This window comes from Mus musculus, chromosome 19 (genome assembly GCF_000001635.26).
Source record: "Mus musculus strain C57BL/6J chromosome 19, GRCm38.p6 C57BL/6J".
NCBI lineage: Eukaryota > Metazoa > Chordata > Mammalia > Rodentia > Muridae > Mus > Mus musculus.
In genome coordinates, this window is record NC_000085.6 from 32223825 (window position 1) to 32241220 (window position 17396).

The 17396-nt window shown below is 43.7% G+C and overlaps 1 protein-coding gene across 19 annotated transcripts in view; it reads right to left on the reverse strand.

The window, feature by feature from the left end:
* The window catches only part of Sgms1 (sphingomyelin synthase 1), a 267159-nt gene that overhangs the window by 101098 nt on the left and 148665 nt on the right, over positions 1 to 17396 (reverse strand). The window contains exon 1 of one of the 19 annotated variants that reach the window (XM_030250834.1): positions 15503 to 15567. The exons of 17 other annotated variants lie outside the window; for them this stretch is intronic. The gene's annotated coding sequence lies outside the window, so the exon portion shown is untranslated. Of the gene's footprint in view, positions 1 to 14918; positions 15568 to 17396 lie in introns of those variants that run through there. One more of the 19 variants, XM_006526818.4, reaches the window with a different exon arrangement.

The window sequence follows — 17396 nt, forward strand, 5'->3', positions numbered from 1 at the left end:
GGGCATGGTCAGCATCCTTTGATCCAACAAAGGTGTTGCCCTGGCAACAGGGACATTCAACACTTAGCAATCACAAATCCTTTATTGCCCAAGATTGAGTTCATCATCAAATCCTGGAGATGTGCTCATGATCGCCCAAGAATGGATTGTGCTCAGCAAAGTGCTCAGTGTTCATTTGTTTGTTCTAAGAGGAAGTCACTCAGAACAGTATTTCATATCCGTTTTTAAATTGTGTAACAGGTAGGGTCACAAACTAGGAATAGGACTTTTGTTTTTTTCTTCTCACATGAAAACATCACATCATGGAAACATCCCATTTGTCCCCCAATAGAATGCAAGCATTCTCCACTTTATATGGAGCACATGTGGCTCTGGTTAGATGACACTGACAGACAGGTCCCTCAGTTAACTTTCCTAGCTCAGAGCAGAGAGAAGGACAAGAAAGCTAACATGCTTCCATCCATATGGCGCTGCCACAGTCACTGAAGGAATGACAGAAGCTCCAAGCTCTGCAAGCCAGGAGGAGGAGCAGTGTGGACTTAGGGAGGAGGAGGAAGAAACACATGAATCCAGGTGCTCCCCTAGTCAGAAAGAACTGGCCAACAGCAATAGACCTGGGGGAGGACCTCTGCTCAGGGGAAGATTGAAGTCCCAGCACAGGGAAAAGCATACTCATTGGCTACTCATGGCTTTATATGGCTGGCCACAGCTCAGAGCAGTCACAGACGTTAGAGATGAGTGTACAGACCCATTGTACAGTATGTCCTCAAAAGAAAATCCCAACTAGCATGTTACTAGCATGATTACGACAGAAACTATTAACTTCCTTGTTATAAAGGCAAAACTAGTGTGCAACACATTAAATTAATAGATTCTTTATGCAAACACTTTGGAAAAAGGTCATAGGAACACAAACTTTCCTATCACTTATTTTTCAAATATATATTATGTTTGCAATTTTTAAAAATTAAACTATAATTATAATATTTCCCTCTTCCCTCAGCCCTTCCAACCCCTCCCATACAGACACTCCTACTTCCTCTCAAACTCATGGCCTCTTTCCTTTAGTCATCAGTTATAAATACAACCTGGTGAGTCTGTTTACTATAGTTTGTATGCACAGGATTTCAGGGCACAGCACTTGGTGTTTAACCATTAGGGGAAAGGTGAATTGTCCCTCTCCAGGCAGTCATTATTCCTTTGTAGCTCTTTCTGGCAGTAGGGGCCCATGAGATCCACCCCCCTTTTCACATTAGCATGTCTATTGCTGTTACCCCTATTCAGGTCTTATTTAGGCAGTCATCCGGTTGAGGTATCATGAGTGAACCTTCCCTGTCATCGTATTTTCTAGGAGACACATTATTATCATAATGGAGTCGGAGATTACCCGCCTTCTTTGGCAGCCTTTCCTGACATCGGCCAGCAGAAGGGGCTGTTGGTGCCGGGTCAGTACTGAGTCCTTCTGTGTACTGGAGAAAATGACTCATTTCCAACAGAGGCAGTGTGTTCCACATGCAGAATGTGGGGCCATGCTGAAAATGATTGGTAACTCATCTCCAAGGCCTCCCTCAGCACCACGTTACAGCCTCGGTGAGGGCAGTGTGGATAAGCCCACGCCTGCTTTAAAGCAGAAGTATCAGAACTTGTTATCTACAGAAGGTATCTGGGATGCCTCTAAATTACCACTCTTTCGATGATGCACTCTGCTTTTACAATGCTTTTACAGCCATGAACCATGTGCAGAGGACATCTGTCTCCTTTGAACTTAGTCCCCCTTGATGCAAGAGGCAAAGTACCTTATTTACTATTGCAAGAGATATTTTAATAAATTAGGTGAGAGAATTAAAATTATGATCAAGAATGGCAATATGCCAGCTGTTCCAAATGATTACAAGTGATGTCAGCAACTAATGGACCACCGATTCATTCTGCCAGCACTGGGAGCAGGGAAGAGCTTTTAAGGATTGTGGTGGTTTGCATGAAAATGACCCCACAGACTCACAGGTATGGCACCTTTAGGTGGTGTGGCCTTGTTGGAGGAAGTGTGTCATTGGGAGTAGGCTTTGAGGTGTCACATGCTCAAGCCAGGCCCAGTGGCTCAATGTCTCTTCCTGCTGCCTATGCATTCAGATGTAGAACTCTCAGTAACTCTCTCCTGCAACACCATGACTGCCTGCATGCAGCCATGTTTCCATCTATGATGAAAATGGATTCAAGAGCTGAACTGTAAGCCAGCCCCAGTTAAATGTTTTCCTTTATAAGAATTGCCCAGGAGTGGAGGTTGACATCACCATTGCAGATGCCTAAGTCAACTGTTTGAATAAATTGACTTTATTGTTAAAAAGAAAAAAAAAAAAAGAATTGCTGTGGTCAAGGTGTCTCTTCACAGCAATAGAAACCCTAACGAAGACAGAAGTAGTGTAGATAACCAACTCATGCTAGACTCTAAGACAGAAAGTGGTCCATCAAGAGAAACCTTGATTCATGCTAAATATTTCTGAGTACCCTCTACTTGGCAAGCATGGTGCTGAGTATGTAAAGGAAAACTGCATAGTTAAAATTCTAGCTCCCACAGAGCTCATGTGCTGGGTGGGATAAGAGGCAGCTGCAAAGAGAGGAGAGAGAAAGGAAGGAGGGAAGGAGAGAGAGAGAGAGAGAGAGAGAGAGAGAGAGAGAGAGAGAGGGAGAGAGAGAGAGAAAGACCCTACTAAGACAAGGATGAAGTTCACATCTGATTACAGCACAATACGGGGACCGGCAGAACTAAGCAAGGAAGTCAGATGATCCACTGACCCACTTAACAAGGACTATCCAAATGTGTGAGTCCTTGTGAGGCTAGTACAAGCCTAGTATACCCTAACTATGCTTCAAACACAATGCTGAAACAACAACAGATATGCAAAGCCTGGTTAAAACAAATACATTTCGTGTGTGTGTGTGTGGGGGGGGGGGGGTGCTGAACACTGGACCCAGGCACTGCAGTTACTCGACAAGCATCATAGCACTGAGTTATAATTATAGCCCAGTAGATTCCATGTGGAATGTACACTTTAACCTAAAGCTAGATAGGTGGGGAAACTTACAGCAACAGGTTAAGGTTAAGATTGCTCCAGGTCCCTATTTCTTCCTCTTGGGGAGCTGGCTTCCTTTGAGAAGCTGGGGCCTCTCTGGGAAACAGTTTTCTGAGTCACTGACAGCTTGTGCTTTGTGGGCACAAGAATTAGATTTCCAACGACTCCTGAAAGACCTTGAGTTCAGTGTATACTTTCTGCGTACCTTACTTCTTCATCAATAGAATGGGGGTGATAGTACTGTAGCTAGATGCCATACTATAGATACAAAGACATAATTAATGCTCTCAAGTAAGGCCTATGGAAAACAAGTGTTCCCTAAGTGTTAAATTATCCTCAGTGTTAGCAAACAGAGCAAGTAATAGGATAAGGTCCATATAACAACAAAAATTAGTATCTGCAGGAGCTCAGAAATGATGCAGGCCACTTTACCAGGTCACCCAGAAATGGCTTGGGGTATACAGCTGCTCGTAGCGATAAAGGGGAAACTGCCTGTCTGACATCTGTACATATGTCTCAGAAGCAGCAGCAATTAGAAGATGATGGGAGGAGGAGGTGGGGAGGGAGGTTAGAAAATATTACCAGTATCCACTCAGAAGGAAAACTGAATGATTTGCTCAAGATAACTCAGTTCCTGGTCAAGCCTGGGGCTCAAAGCCAGGCAGCTTCAATCCATGTTCTCACCCACAATACTACACTGCTATTTCAATGCTAAGAGAAGTAGCTGAAGACAAGACACATGCCAAAGGAAGGCCCTAGAAAAGCAAACAAGAGCACCCTCAGCTTACTGAAGACAAGAGAAGAGCAACACTCAGAGATCAGAGGGCCAAAGAGTTCAAGGACCAAATGTGCTAATGCTACAAACTCGTTAGCATACATCCCCAAGAAATCCTGAAATGATGGCACCGTAAATGTCATCTAGTTTTAGAACCTGCTGTTGGCATGAAGAGCACAGGGCCCACTAAGGCCTTTTTAAGACAAAACATACTATGATCATGTCCCAGCCTCAGAAGGGCACCCTTAGAGGGAGGGAGGAGGACTCTACAGCACACAGCTCCTCGATGACCTCCGGTTTCCTTTCACTGCAGCTACCATTCTTTTTTTTTTTTTTTTTTTTTACCAACTTTTTTTTTATTTATTACGTATTTTCCTCAATGACATTTTCAATGTTATCCCAAAAGTCCCCCATACCCTCCCCCCCACTTCCCTACCCACCCATTCTCATTTTTTTGGCCCTGGCGTTCCCCTGTACTGGGGCATATAAAGTTTGTGTGTCCGATGGGCCTCTCTTTCCAGTGATGGCCGACTAGGCCATCTTTTGATACATATGCAGCTAGAGTCAAGAGCTCCGGGGTACTGGTTAGTTCATAATGTTGTTCCACCTATAGGGTTGCAGATCTCTTTAGCTCCTTCGATACTTTCTCTACCTCCTCCATTGGGGGCCCTGTGATCCATCCAATAGCTGACTGTGAGCATCCACTTATGTGTTTGCTAGGCCCCTGCCTAGTCTCACAAGAGACAGCTATATCTGGGTCCTTTCAGCAAAATCTTGCTAGTGTATGCAGTGGTGTCAGCGTTTGAAAGCTGATTATGGGGTGGATCTCTAGATAAGGCAGTCTCTAGATGGTCCATCCTTTTGTCGCAGCTCCAAACTTTGTCTCTGTAACTCCGTCCATGGGTGTTTTGTTCCCAATTCTAAGAAGGGGCACAGTGTCCACACTTTGGTCTTCATTCTTCTAGAGTTTCATGCATTTGGCAAATTGTATCTTACACCAGTCAGAATGGCTAAGATCAAAAATTCAGATGACAGCAGATGCTGGCGAGGATGTGGAGAAAGAGGAACACTCCTCCACTGTTGGTGGGATTGCAGGCTTGTACAACCACTCTGGAAATCAGTCTGGCGGTTCCTTAGAAAATTGGACATAGTACTACCGGAGGATCCAGCAATACCTCTCCTGGGCATATATCCAGAAGATGTCCCAACCGGTATGAAGGACACATGCTCCACTATGTTCATAGCAGCCTTATTTATAATAGCCAGAAGCTGGAAAGAACCCAGATGCCCCTCAACAGAGGAATGGATACAGAAAATGTGGTACATTTACACAATGGAGTACTACTCAGCTATTAAAAAGAATGAATTTATGAAATTCCTAGCCAAATGGATGGACCCGGAGGGCATCATCCTGAGCGAGGTAACCCAATCACAAAGGAACTCACACAATATGTACTCACTGATAAGTGGATACTAGCCCAAAACTTAGTATACCCAAGATATAAGATACAATTTGCAGCTACCATTCTTAAAGCAGGGAGCAGGAGAAGGAGAACGTCACTCTCCTTCTCCTGCAACTTGAAGTCTCTGAGGGTGAGAAAGAGGGGAGGAGGGGAGGCACTGCATCAGGAAGGAAGGTGAAGTAGAAGAGCCCACAGAGAGGACAGAAAGAGCAATGAGGTCCTGGTCAGGCTCAGGTGGGGCAGACTCCACAGCAGCCCTGTGATCTCTGTATCTTATTCTCTTGAATATGTGCAAGTCCTATAGTCGACTTATAATTGGTAGGATATCAGAAATTACAGAATGTGCATGTTATACTATAGAGGACTATATCCATTCTACCACAGGATTCTCTCGGATGCTGGTTATGAAGAACAGTCAGGCTGCCATGATGTAAGCCACCAAATGAGAGCCCAAGAGGGCAACTTCTGCTGACAAGAAGAAACCAAGGTGCTTGGCCCAAGAGCACACAAAACCCAAATCCTTCCCCGAGCTGCACCTCAGCCACACTAACACCCTGACTTCAGCCTGATTAATTAACACTTAGCTAATTCAAGCCCAGATTCCTGCTCTACAGCAGCCGGGAGATCACTGGCAGGTATGTTGATCTGCAATGACAGTGCTGGACTGATGACCGCAGGGCTCTAGATGATCAATGCAGAAGGGAAGAGAAGCAGGTCCATGATGCCTTCTCATGGCCTCTGGCAGAGGAGGAGGAGAGAGAGGAAGGCTCAGGGAGCCTTTCCTCCTAGGCTGGCCATATCAAGGATATAAAATCACCTTCTAACTGGTGACCAGGCTTCTTGGCTGGCCTTCAAAAGCTATTCAGCATGACAAAGCTTGGGCCATCGAGGTCAGCACGAGAATTCTTACCAATTTACAAGCTATTCGACAAACCTAGCCGTAACAGAATAGCCAAGAACATGCTATACACAATGCACTCACTGTACCTAAGCACTGTTTAAAGCAGGTGTCTGGAGAGATGGGGCAAACTGAGACTTTCTCTTAGTGGCTTTAAGAACGCAATTAAAATAAAGATACCAAGAGTTTCATGTCAATTTTCCTAATATGGACTCTCAAAACCAAACATTCATACACAGAGACACGGAGTTATACAGATATATAGTTGATATAAATATAGATATAAATATGATATAGATATAGCCATCCTTAATCTCCACAATCTCAAGTACCTACCACCCTCACAAAGGAGCTCAGGAAATTTTGACTCACGAGCAGCATGTGCTCAGCTGAAAATACGTCACTAAGCAGCCCCCTCTCATCTTCAGGTCAACTGGCTACAAACAAAAGGCAGAAAGGTCATCCCATAGTCACACCCTCTACAAAGGTAGAAAACCTAAGATGCTCACGCAGGCCCAGCCTTGCATTTGACGGACATAGTGCACACGCCCAAAGACTAACTGATCTGTCCAAGGATATTTTGCAGTCCAGTTCTGACCTCCTGTTTCCCAGGCCTCTTCATATTGAGTCCTACCAAATGCTAGCTTAGACATGAGAACATGACAGCAGTGATATTAAATTCTCGTTACCTTTTCAGGACAGTAGGAAGCCCCTCCAGGTCTCTAAAAAGCCAAGCTTTGTGGTAAGAGGGGAAAAAAAATACCACCACATAAAACACCCAGTGCCTAAAATAGGCTGCTTTTCTTTTGAATGACCTGATTCTCTTTCTTTACCCTATGTTAAGTGAGGGGGGAAAAAAACCCAAAGAGGGCTGCCAGAGGAAACACGCCAGCAAAAGACTGCTTAGATCTTTAATGTATGCTGATTCCTAAAGTCTGATTCAGTCAACAAACATCTGGAGGCTGTCTGGATCCAGAGCAACATGGTGGCGTGGAACACGAGGAGCCTGGCAGGCTATCAGGAAACGGAGCTCGCTGAAACTTTTGACAACCAACAACCAACAGAGGTAGCAAAAATATTTCCAGTATGTGTGTCAGAAGGCTAATAGGAATGCAGACTAGGACTGTCTTCAGTCCTAGATACTTCTGTATTTAAAAGTAAAGAGCAGCTTGCCTTTCTGTGCAATGATATGGCTGGTAAGGCTGCAATCCAAACACATGGGGGTCATACCAGTTTACAATGCTGTTATGGAACCTTCCCAACAGGACAATTGATGAAGCCTTTCAACTTTCTCCTTTTCCCTAGCGTTGTGAAGAAATAAACCAAAACTCCGCAAGGGTTTCTCCTCCCGGTGGAGGCAGTGGCCTTCTTCTGTAGCCACAGCTTTACCACCGCTTGAATTTCTCATTGTAATTCAAAAATGAAATGTGTGAAGACGCCTGGAAGCCTCTGTGCCTGCAGCTGCCCTTGTTCCTGTTGCGTGGGGAACTTGCTGGCAGCCTGGGTCCTGAGCATGCGCCATGACACTTCACATTGTGCATGCCACCACACCACACAAACGCCAACAAGCGCCACCAAAAAGGTCTTAGCTCAGAGGTGAGAAGACCACGATCTATTGCAGTACTTTTACTGCAGTTCTCAGACCTTACAGAAACATAATCCTGTAACGATGGAGAGCAAAGACTGCTAATGTTTAGCCAACATCCTTCCTTGGCATATAATTCAGAATTAGCACATCTTTAAAGTGTAGTTAGAATGTTTAATTTTAAAAACTGCTGCTTAAGCTGTTACCTGTAAACCATTCTAAAACAAGCCACCTATTTTGCCTTGTGATTAAAGTGGAATTTCCAATTTCTGCAATGGCCCAAAACATACTACTGCCATTTTGTACTACACAGTTATGCAAAGTAGCATTCTCGGCACTGATGATTATAAAGTCAAAATATCAATCAACTGTGAAAAATATTGAAGATGTTTTCATCTTGTAGTATCCAATATTCAGCCAAGATTTAATTCTTTATGTGAAAATAAACAAGCACACTCATTTCAGTTAGTATGCAAATAATGCTTTCATCTTTAATAAATGGTAAAGCTCTATGTATAGCAAAGGTCTGATCTAAAATAAATCTCTCTATACTACCAGGAGAGGTCTAAGTTTATATATATATGTGTGTGTGCGTATAACATATATGTATATATTATACACACAGGCACACACACACATGCATGCACGCAGGCATGCACACACTCACACAGCTCATAAGAAAATGTAACAATCCCTGCTCAGACTACCTGTCAGGTGGTAAGACAAGATGCGGGGGCCCTCGCTTCCTCCACCTTTATGAACTGATCACATGGTCTCCTTCCTAGGGAAGGAACATGCAGGTGGGCTACATCTCCTATTCCACCACCTTCACTGAACTCCTGGGACGTTACCTAGCAGTGGGTTCATGATTTGTGTAAGGTGGCATGCACAGTGTGAAGTGTCATGGCACATGCTCAGGACCCAGGCTGCCAGGAAGTTCCCCACGCAACAGGAACAAGGGCAGCTGCAGGCACAGAGGCTTCCAGGCGTCTTCACACATTTCATTTTTGAATTACAATGAGAAATCCAACAAGCTACCTTAAGTCAGACAAAGCTTGTATTGTAATGTTCTATGTGACAGCTCTGTCATAGAAAGAATAGTAACAAAAACCTACCCCTAGCTTGGCCACCTGGGAATAAAAATGCCTACAACGTCTAGATCTATTATTGGTCTCTACTGTTGTCCTCAAAATGCAGTATTTCTAGTTTTAAAAATACATTCTAAAAGGCAATCATTCATTCAGTATTATTGTTTTCTATAAAGATACTTGAATTCATGCAATTTGAACTTTATGCTTTCTTTATACAAAATTAAGCAAGAGTGTCTTTCTGTTATTGAAGCATTTTTTCAGAACAATAAAAAATTCTCACAACTCACCATTTTTGCACAATCAATTCAGAAGGAAAGTTTACTTTTTCACAGACACACATAAGTGAAAGAACCCATCAGCCAGTGTTCTTGGCTGTACAGAACTCAGCAAATGACACACACATTAACACCCAGCTGCCTCGATCCTCCCCAAAGCCCTCGGGCTGATGAGGACTGATGCCCATCTTCAGTGGAGCCTGGTGTTCTGAGGGGCGTAGAGTGAGAACACCCTCCCCAGTGGTGAGGCACAACTTTAAGTACTTCTTCTACTGCAACCAAAGTGTGCGCTTTTCTCCTCTTGGCTTCTCTGAACCAAGAAACAAAAAACTTTCAAGTTTTCACAATTTAAGTGAAAAGGGATTTGAGAGAGAGAGAGAGAGAGAGAGAGAGAGAGAGAGAGAGAGAGAGAGAGGAAGGAAGGAAGGAAGGAAGGAAGGAAGGAAGGAAGGAAGGAAGGCAGGCAGGCTGACAGAAAGGCACTGTGATGTGACCTCATTAAGAGAGTCGGTCCCTGTATCAAAAGATGGCCTAGTCGGCCATCACTGGAAAGAGAGGCCCATTGGACACGCAAACTTTATATGCCCCAGTACAGGGGAACGCCAGGGCCAAAACAATGGGAATGGGTGGGGAGGGAAGTGGTGGGGAGGGTATGAGGGACTTTTGGGATAGCATTGGAAATGTAATTGAGGAAAATACGTAATAAATAAATAAAAATTAAAAAAAAAAAAGGGAGTCCGTCCCAATACTGACTGCTGTCACCTGCAGTAACTATGAGGAAAGGAGAGAAGAAAGAAAGGGCTAGACGACAGGGTGACAGAAAGATGCTCATTTGTGGATATGAGGAGGACAAACTGATGAGACAGAAGAGCTGGAACAAGATCAAAACAGGAGTGATCCAAGGTTGAGGGTATGGCCTCTGCTAAGGCCAGGGGCAGAACAGCATCATCATCCATGAGAACCAGATGGCAAGCGTTTTGAGTTTTCTAGCATATGATATTTTCTGCGAATGCCCGACTTTCACACATTACAGTGTGAGAATAGCTACAGAGTATATCCAAAATCAATGGACACAGTTATGCTGCACTAAAATGAAATTAGCAAAAGCAAGTATTGGCCAGATTCAGTCGACAGGCTGTGGTTTGCTGACTCCCAACCTCTCTAAGGACACCTGTGGCTAACAGACAGGACAGACAGACAGGATGCTGCTACACAGGCTGCCCTGGCAAGCCTGGCACATCCACAACATAGTCATTCAGTTGGCAACAAGTGCCCGAGGACCCATATTCCCCTAAGCTAGATTCCAGGGAGTTCGGCATGGCTGTGGGACAGGGTAGAGGAGAGGAGAAGGGTGAATGGGGTGGGATGGGGGTAATAAGGATGTACTCATTCAGTGTTAGTTGATGAAAAGCCATCATCACATTTTCTGTAACACATGCTGTTTGTGGCCCATGACGCTGTTACCCTGTCTTATTATATATTTAACCTGCATGGTTATGGTCAAAAATCATCCCAATACTTCAAAGTAAATAAGGAAAGGAGATTGTCATGAGCAGAGTCAAACAAATGAGTTCTGATTTGTCTTCCACTGCTCCTGTGCCTTCAAGACTCTCCCTAGCTTTTCCTCTCCCATGCCCTAACTCCTTCTCTAGCTGCCAATCACTTTTTCCAAGAAATGGATCTCAAACATCCCAGGTAAGGTGAAGGCACATGTCATATATCTCTGTGGCATGAACTTAGTTACTCTTCGTGCCCATGTCATTCTCTGTGCAATGAAGCAGATTCCTGGTTGTGAGGACAGATCTACAGAAAGGTATCTTTGTTGAATGCCCAGGTCTCAAACAGACAAGCAGACACAGATTCACTAGAAAGCTCTGCTGCTCACACTGGCTCTGCTTAGCCAGAACGTGGGTAATTAAAACCAGCAGTTAGATCTTGCATAGCATTTGAGGCTTTGATGCCTGTAGCGTGATCTGGCCAGGGGAAGACAGAAATTGGTCCCAGATTCACACAGTAAAAGCAGGCCACCTGCTCTCTGGTTGGTTCCAGTAAAAATTACCTGGCCATTTCCCATGCTTTGTCATTTGAAAAAATATTTGATTTTTGTTAATGATAAAACACTTTTTAAGGTAAGATACGGATGATAAGGCTGAAAAACAGTGTTAAAAATGGCCATAAATTTTTCGAGTTAAGCCCAAACAGCAATAACCTAAAGCAGGAAACTCAATTAACCACAAGAAAAACCTTGCCTAGAAATGAAGCCCCAAAGTAGCAACAAAATTTCAAAATAGCTTTAGAAAATGAAAGGTGTTGGAGGACAGTCAGTTAGAGTTATGTATGAACCAAAAAAGGCATCACTTGAAACTAAATAAGAAGCAACACTTTTAAATAAATGAAAACAGACAACTTGTGGTCAGCAGATAAACACTCCATGAAGTGTTATAACAGAGCGGCTGTAAAAATGAGGAGTCTGGAGGTAAGAAATGTGCACGTGAAAATGGAAGACCAGTCTCACTACTCTTACTGGAGAGGAAATATCTGACCATTTTACTGTATATCAAAAGCATGTCACTGTGCTGTGAAGTCTGGCATACATGCATGAACATGCATGAACAACAGCCAACGCATATAAGAGAGCAAGAGGGCCAGTGATGTGGAGGTGAGCTAGAGCTAGAGCAGCCCTCATTCCTGTCAGAAGTCTACAATGTATCATTACTGTGAGGACAATATAGAACCCCTTACCAAACACTGTGTGCCAACTCCTTACCTAGTCACACCTTGCCTTAAGGAAGCATTTTTAAGTATATAGCCCAGAGAAAGGAAAACGTATGTTTATAATGAGATGTGTGCAATTATGTTCATGGTATTCATAATAGTCCCAAAGTGAAGCCCACCCTAATTAATGTATACCAATAGCAAACAGATAAGCTCATTAAATGAAATATTACTCAATACCAGAAAGAACCACACTGGCAAACACAAACAACTGTGAACCTCAAAAGCATCGTTATGCGTTATGTACAGTTAAAGAAGACAGCACAACTACACACACACACACACACACACACACACACACACACACACACACACACATATATATATATGAAGTTCTGGAAGAGCCAGTGCCCCAAATATGTGCCCATTTGCATTAGCATGGGCCATGACAGAAAGGGCTTATGAAGGGAATGGGCACTGATGCTCTCTATGGGCATATGGAAACTCCAGGGTGAAAGGGATGGTTTTTCTTGTTGGCTTTTGGTTTGGTTTATTGACATAATACCTTGCTACATAGTCCAGGCTGGCCTCAAACTTATAGTACTACTTCCCGAGCCTCCCCCGAGCCAAAATTATCAGTGTTAGCCACCATGCCCATCAGGAACATCCTCCATCTCTAGAGCGATAGTAATTCATTAGTTTACTTCAAAAAGGAAGAGGAATCATGAGCTTCCTATGAACATGGTCTGTGGATGTTTGCATTAAAATCTTCATAGAATCTGAATTAAAAACAACATGTCTTTAATTTTATTTAACCTGCCAACGTGTGTGCGTGTGTGTCTGACATGAAGACTCTTACCTGAGTTTACTTTGGCGATCCTCTGCCCCTCCTTCCAAACGCTAGAATTGCAGCTAGGTCTCCATGCATACCCAGAGTTTATCATCCACTGAGCCATCAACCCCCCTGTCCTATCACTAACAACTTAAACAATTTTAACACTGTGTGAGGAAAGGCGTATGAAAGGAAAGAATAAGACAGACCCAGATGTTCTTGTACTTTCATTCAATGGTATTTTTACACTTCTGCTGTATTCCAGGTAAGAAAAATAGTCACTAGAGAAATGAACAAAAAATTATACATTATAATTGAAATTCTCAGTCTAGTAAAAGACAAGAAAGGATTAATTGAGGTATATAAAAGGGGGGCTCTGGGGATAATAGCACAGTGACAAAGTGTTCAGGCATTCTGATCAGCCCCCAACAAGGGAAACAAAAAGTGCTAAATACATTTAGAGAAAATGCATGATTCTTTTCCCCTCTCATAATCACACATGTAATATTAATACTAGAAAAGTACAAATTCAGTTAAAACTTCTGAAGAACTGAATAATTTTAAGAAAAACTTGTTTTAGTAACTATCTCTACCCAGCCTGTTTCTTAGCTCCAGTCAAAATAAGTCATGTTCCCTTTCTTTTTTGTTTTTGTTTTTTAAATGAGTTGTAGAATTCGCATATAATTATCCTGTGTAATACGGTACTTTGATAAGCCTGTACCTACCCTGACACCATCAAACTAATCAGCATAAGCATTAACCTTCATATTTCTTTTGTTGTGGTAAAAATACTTCAAATCCATTTCCAGAAATTATCAGCAGTATTTCGTCAACTAGAGTCTCTATGCTGTGTGATAGATAACACTTTTGCTCAGCTACTTTTTAGTGATATCCATGTCCATAGCACAGAGAATTAAGCAACTGTGTACTGCACACTTTCTCAAGCCTGTCACACCCCAAACCATAGCCCCAGCAGTGTCATGGGTGCTGTGCACAAGGAACCCAACTGCCCCACATGCCTCAAAGGCAAAGAAGATGGCTGTGGCCCATTCTCAGGAATCTATCTCCTCATAGTCTCCCAGGCTGCTTCTGACCCTCCATCTTACACACAGCCATCATTTCACATCACCAATAACCTAAAGCATTACTAAAGGCAATGGCCAGTTCTCAGTTAAGAACTTGAGAGAACTTCTCATTGTCCTGAGGCTTCTTTTTTTTTCCCACTCAAATGGCCTCAACCCCAGCCCTCTGTGTAACTATATACCCTCAGAATACATAGCCTGAGTGATTCCCAAAGGCAGCCATAAATCCTAGGTGATGGAAGGCAGGTCCACATAGGCCTGTCGACTGTAACAAGCGTGCCAGCCCTGCAGGAAATGCTAATCAAAGTTCAGGACAAGCATGGCTAAACCTCTAAGCATCCGCTCTATTCTGCTAGGAACTAAGGCTGATACACAAGGCACTCTGAGATGGAGGCGGGAGAGTTACAAGTGTGAACCTAGCTTTGGCTATGCAATAGGAAGCTCTCGGGAGCAGAGGGGGAAGGTAACAAAACAATTTTTATTTATTTGAAATCCCACTATTTAAAATTTGCTACTTCCCATGGACGTCAACCCAGTAGCACCTTAGCTTCTTGCCCTTAACTGGAATCCTTCTTAAACAATAGAACACAGAGCAAGGGCTGTCCTCTGCCTAGACTTGTATCCTTCACACTGGGGCATCCTCACAAACTGGTTTTAGAGCAAAATGCCATGGAAACATTAGTACTAAATGAGATTTGTATTGTCACTGAACTCAGTAACACCGCTGGGAGGCCCCTAACAGCAAAGTGCTTCAATCAAGAGTCTAAGGATAAATATGAGAGCCACACTTACACCACCATGAACGGCACCCACTGGCAACCAATTTATCCAAGATTAATTTCTAAACATCCTTTCTTCATCTTGGCCAAGAAAGCAAAACAGCATTTATAGACTGAATCTCCCCTCACCCCCTGCCCAACACACACACATCAGTCCAAGAAGGAGGAAACCCCCTGCACATCACCCCCCTTAGGCTACCCTCCCCCACTCCCCAACACCAGCAGGGGTGGGAGAGATCCCTGGACCACCACTATTACCACCACAATATCAAGTATTTGGAGAATCAGCCACCAGCTACTTACTCCCCAGCCTGACAGAAGGATAGGAGTGGGCAAAGGAACTCATACTGACCTCACCAAGGGAGCCTTGGGTCCGGAAGACCTCTGTCAATTGCCTTCTTGCAGGCTCAGCTCACAAAACCCCAAAGAAGGCCGCTGAGCCAAATGGAGGGAAACAGCCTATGTTTTATCTGTCATGCACACATCCTCCCAAGCCGCAGCCTGTGTCAACTTCCATAAAACTATCACAGTTTCATGTTTAAAACAAGAGTACTAGAACTTTTGAAGGAAAACAGGTCTTATTAAAAAAGAAAAGGCAGAAGTGGCTCCTGAGATACTGTTAGCCTCGTAAGCCTAGTGATAGCAGTTGTAATGTTACAGTTTTGTTATCTACATGTGGGCAGCACTTACTCTAACCTATCTGCTATCCATTACTTTGGTCTGAGAGCCAACACAGCCAAGTTTTCATCACTTATAATGTATAAGACTTCCCAGGTACTGGAAACCTTTCTGGAATGAAGAACAATTCCTTTTAAAACGACTTGAAAAGCATGCAGATTCTGGCATGGTTACGCTTGGGCCAGCTTGGCTTGCATGCATCCTTTGAAGTCTCAGGAACTTGGTACTTCCTAAACCTTTTGACTAGAATGCCCTTACCCCAAATGTAAGCAGGCTCAGCTCCTCGGCCACACCCATAGCTGGATGGTCCCTTCTCACTCACCACTTCAGGGACTCCCTACTTCACACGAGAACGTATATGTAGACAAACGCATGCGCACACAGTACATACCACGCCTGCTTCTCCCCCCCCCCCCCCCCCGCACTCTTATTAGATATATGCACACAGGCATTTTACTTAGTTATAGAGCTTACTATCTTTCTCCCACTGAGCCAAGTCCCAGACCACAGATTTCGGCCGTTTCCTTTTCTGTCTTCTGGTCTATGGTGATCACTGGTCTCTGTGCCTAAGCCAAGGCCTAGAACAGGAACTCTCGTTAGGTCCAGGGCTTCCTTGGCCAAGTACAGCCCACTGGTCTAAATAACCAGGGCTAGTCTGTGTCAAATATTTAGTCAACAAAGGAGAACGTGAAAAGTTTTCATTAACTAGTATGGTGAACAAGAGGGCTAAACCACTTGAAAATAAGAATTGAGAGGTCTCAGGTACTTGTCATAGATAGGCTGCCTATTTCAAAGAAAGAAAACAGAGGTTCTAAAATACCCTAGCTTAACAAACAAATACTCTTCTGTTCTTGCCTGTTTATATAGGGTCTTCCAGGGAAACTGTTATAATGTATAACAGAATGAGACTAAAAATGGGTTTTCTTGACCATCATTAATAACCACTGTTAACTACTTTAAAGAGACATGAAGATTAGTGGATGGCCAGCTCTCACTTGATACACACCAGCGTGGCCTCGGGTGAATGAGGATCATATCTGCCCAACACCAGGCCGATGCATCCATGCTGTTATCTACAGAGAAGACTGTTGCCACAAGCTCATTACAGAAGGACATTTAAGCCTATGGCAGAAATGCATGCATTGTACTGGGTAAAATAAATATGGACGATCACATATATATAAAACAATGATTTTAATTTTGTATCTTATTTTTAAAAGCATACATATTCACAGGAATAAGAACAGAAGCCTCCATACCAAACTATTGCCAGTGGCAACTTCTAAGTACTGCTTTTTAATTTTCTTTTTATTTTGTTTCCTGGTAGTATGAGAAAAGGACTTTTTATGTAGCCCTGGCTGTCCTGGAACTGGCTAAGCCAGCCTCAAAATCAGAGACCCACCTGCCCCTGCCTCCTGAGTGCAGGGAATAAAAAGTGTGTGCCATTTTCTTTAGGACACGCATGGCAGATTTTTATGTAGAATCAGATAAAGAGGGAAGCACTGAAACTGGTGGGGCACGCCTCTCATCATGGCACTGGGCAAGCATAGCCTGTTTCAAAACAGTTATGTATTAGTTAACAGGAAACAGGAGTAGGGAGAGGAGGGAGAGGGTGGTAAGGAGTGGAAGAGCAGCATTTCACTGTGACCAAGGACAGGTATACAAGCTAGAATTCTGAAATTTGTATAAGAATGGTAGAACCATCCTCCTCTGTGGGATGCTGAGGTCAAATTCCAGTCCCAACCTGCTATGTGACACAAGTACAAAAACAAGCTGACCCAATTGCAGCCACCATCCAGAGAAGCCTACACTGAGGACACAGCTCACAAGCAGACATACCTTCTAACCTAAATCTGAAATGCCGCGCCGCCGCCCCCCCCCGCCCCCCCCCCCCGCCCCCAAAAAGGAAGCAGCAGGGCCAATAGAAGCCACCACTTCTCCAAGGAGAATGCTGTCACCAGAGCTTCAGAATGCCCTTGTGTGGGTGTGAAATGTAAGGACATTCTCTGTAAGGCTGCCTCCTTAATGTCACTGCTGTGTGTAGCCAGTGAGGCAGAGTTGACCAGTCTGTGAAGTCAGAGAGCTAACATCAAGTATGGACTCCTTCATCCTCTAACCACATGATCTCAGGCAAGGTTCACCACGGCTTCAA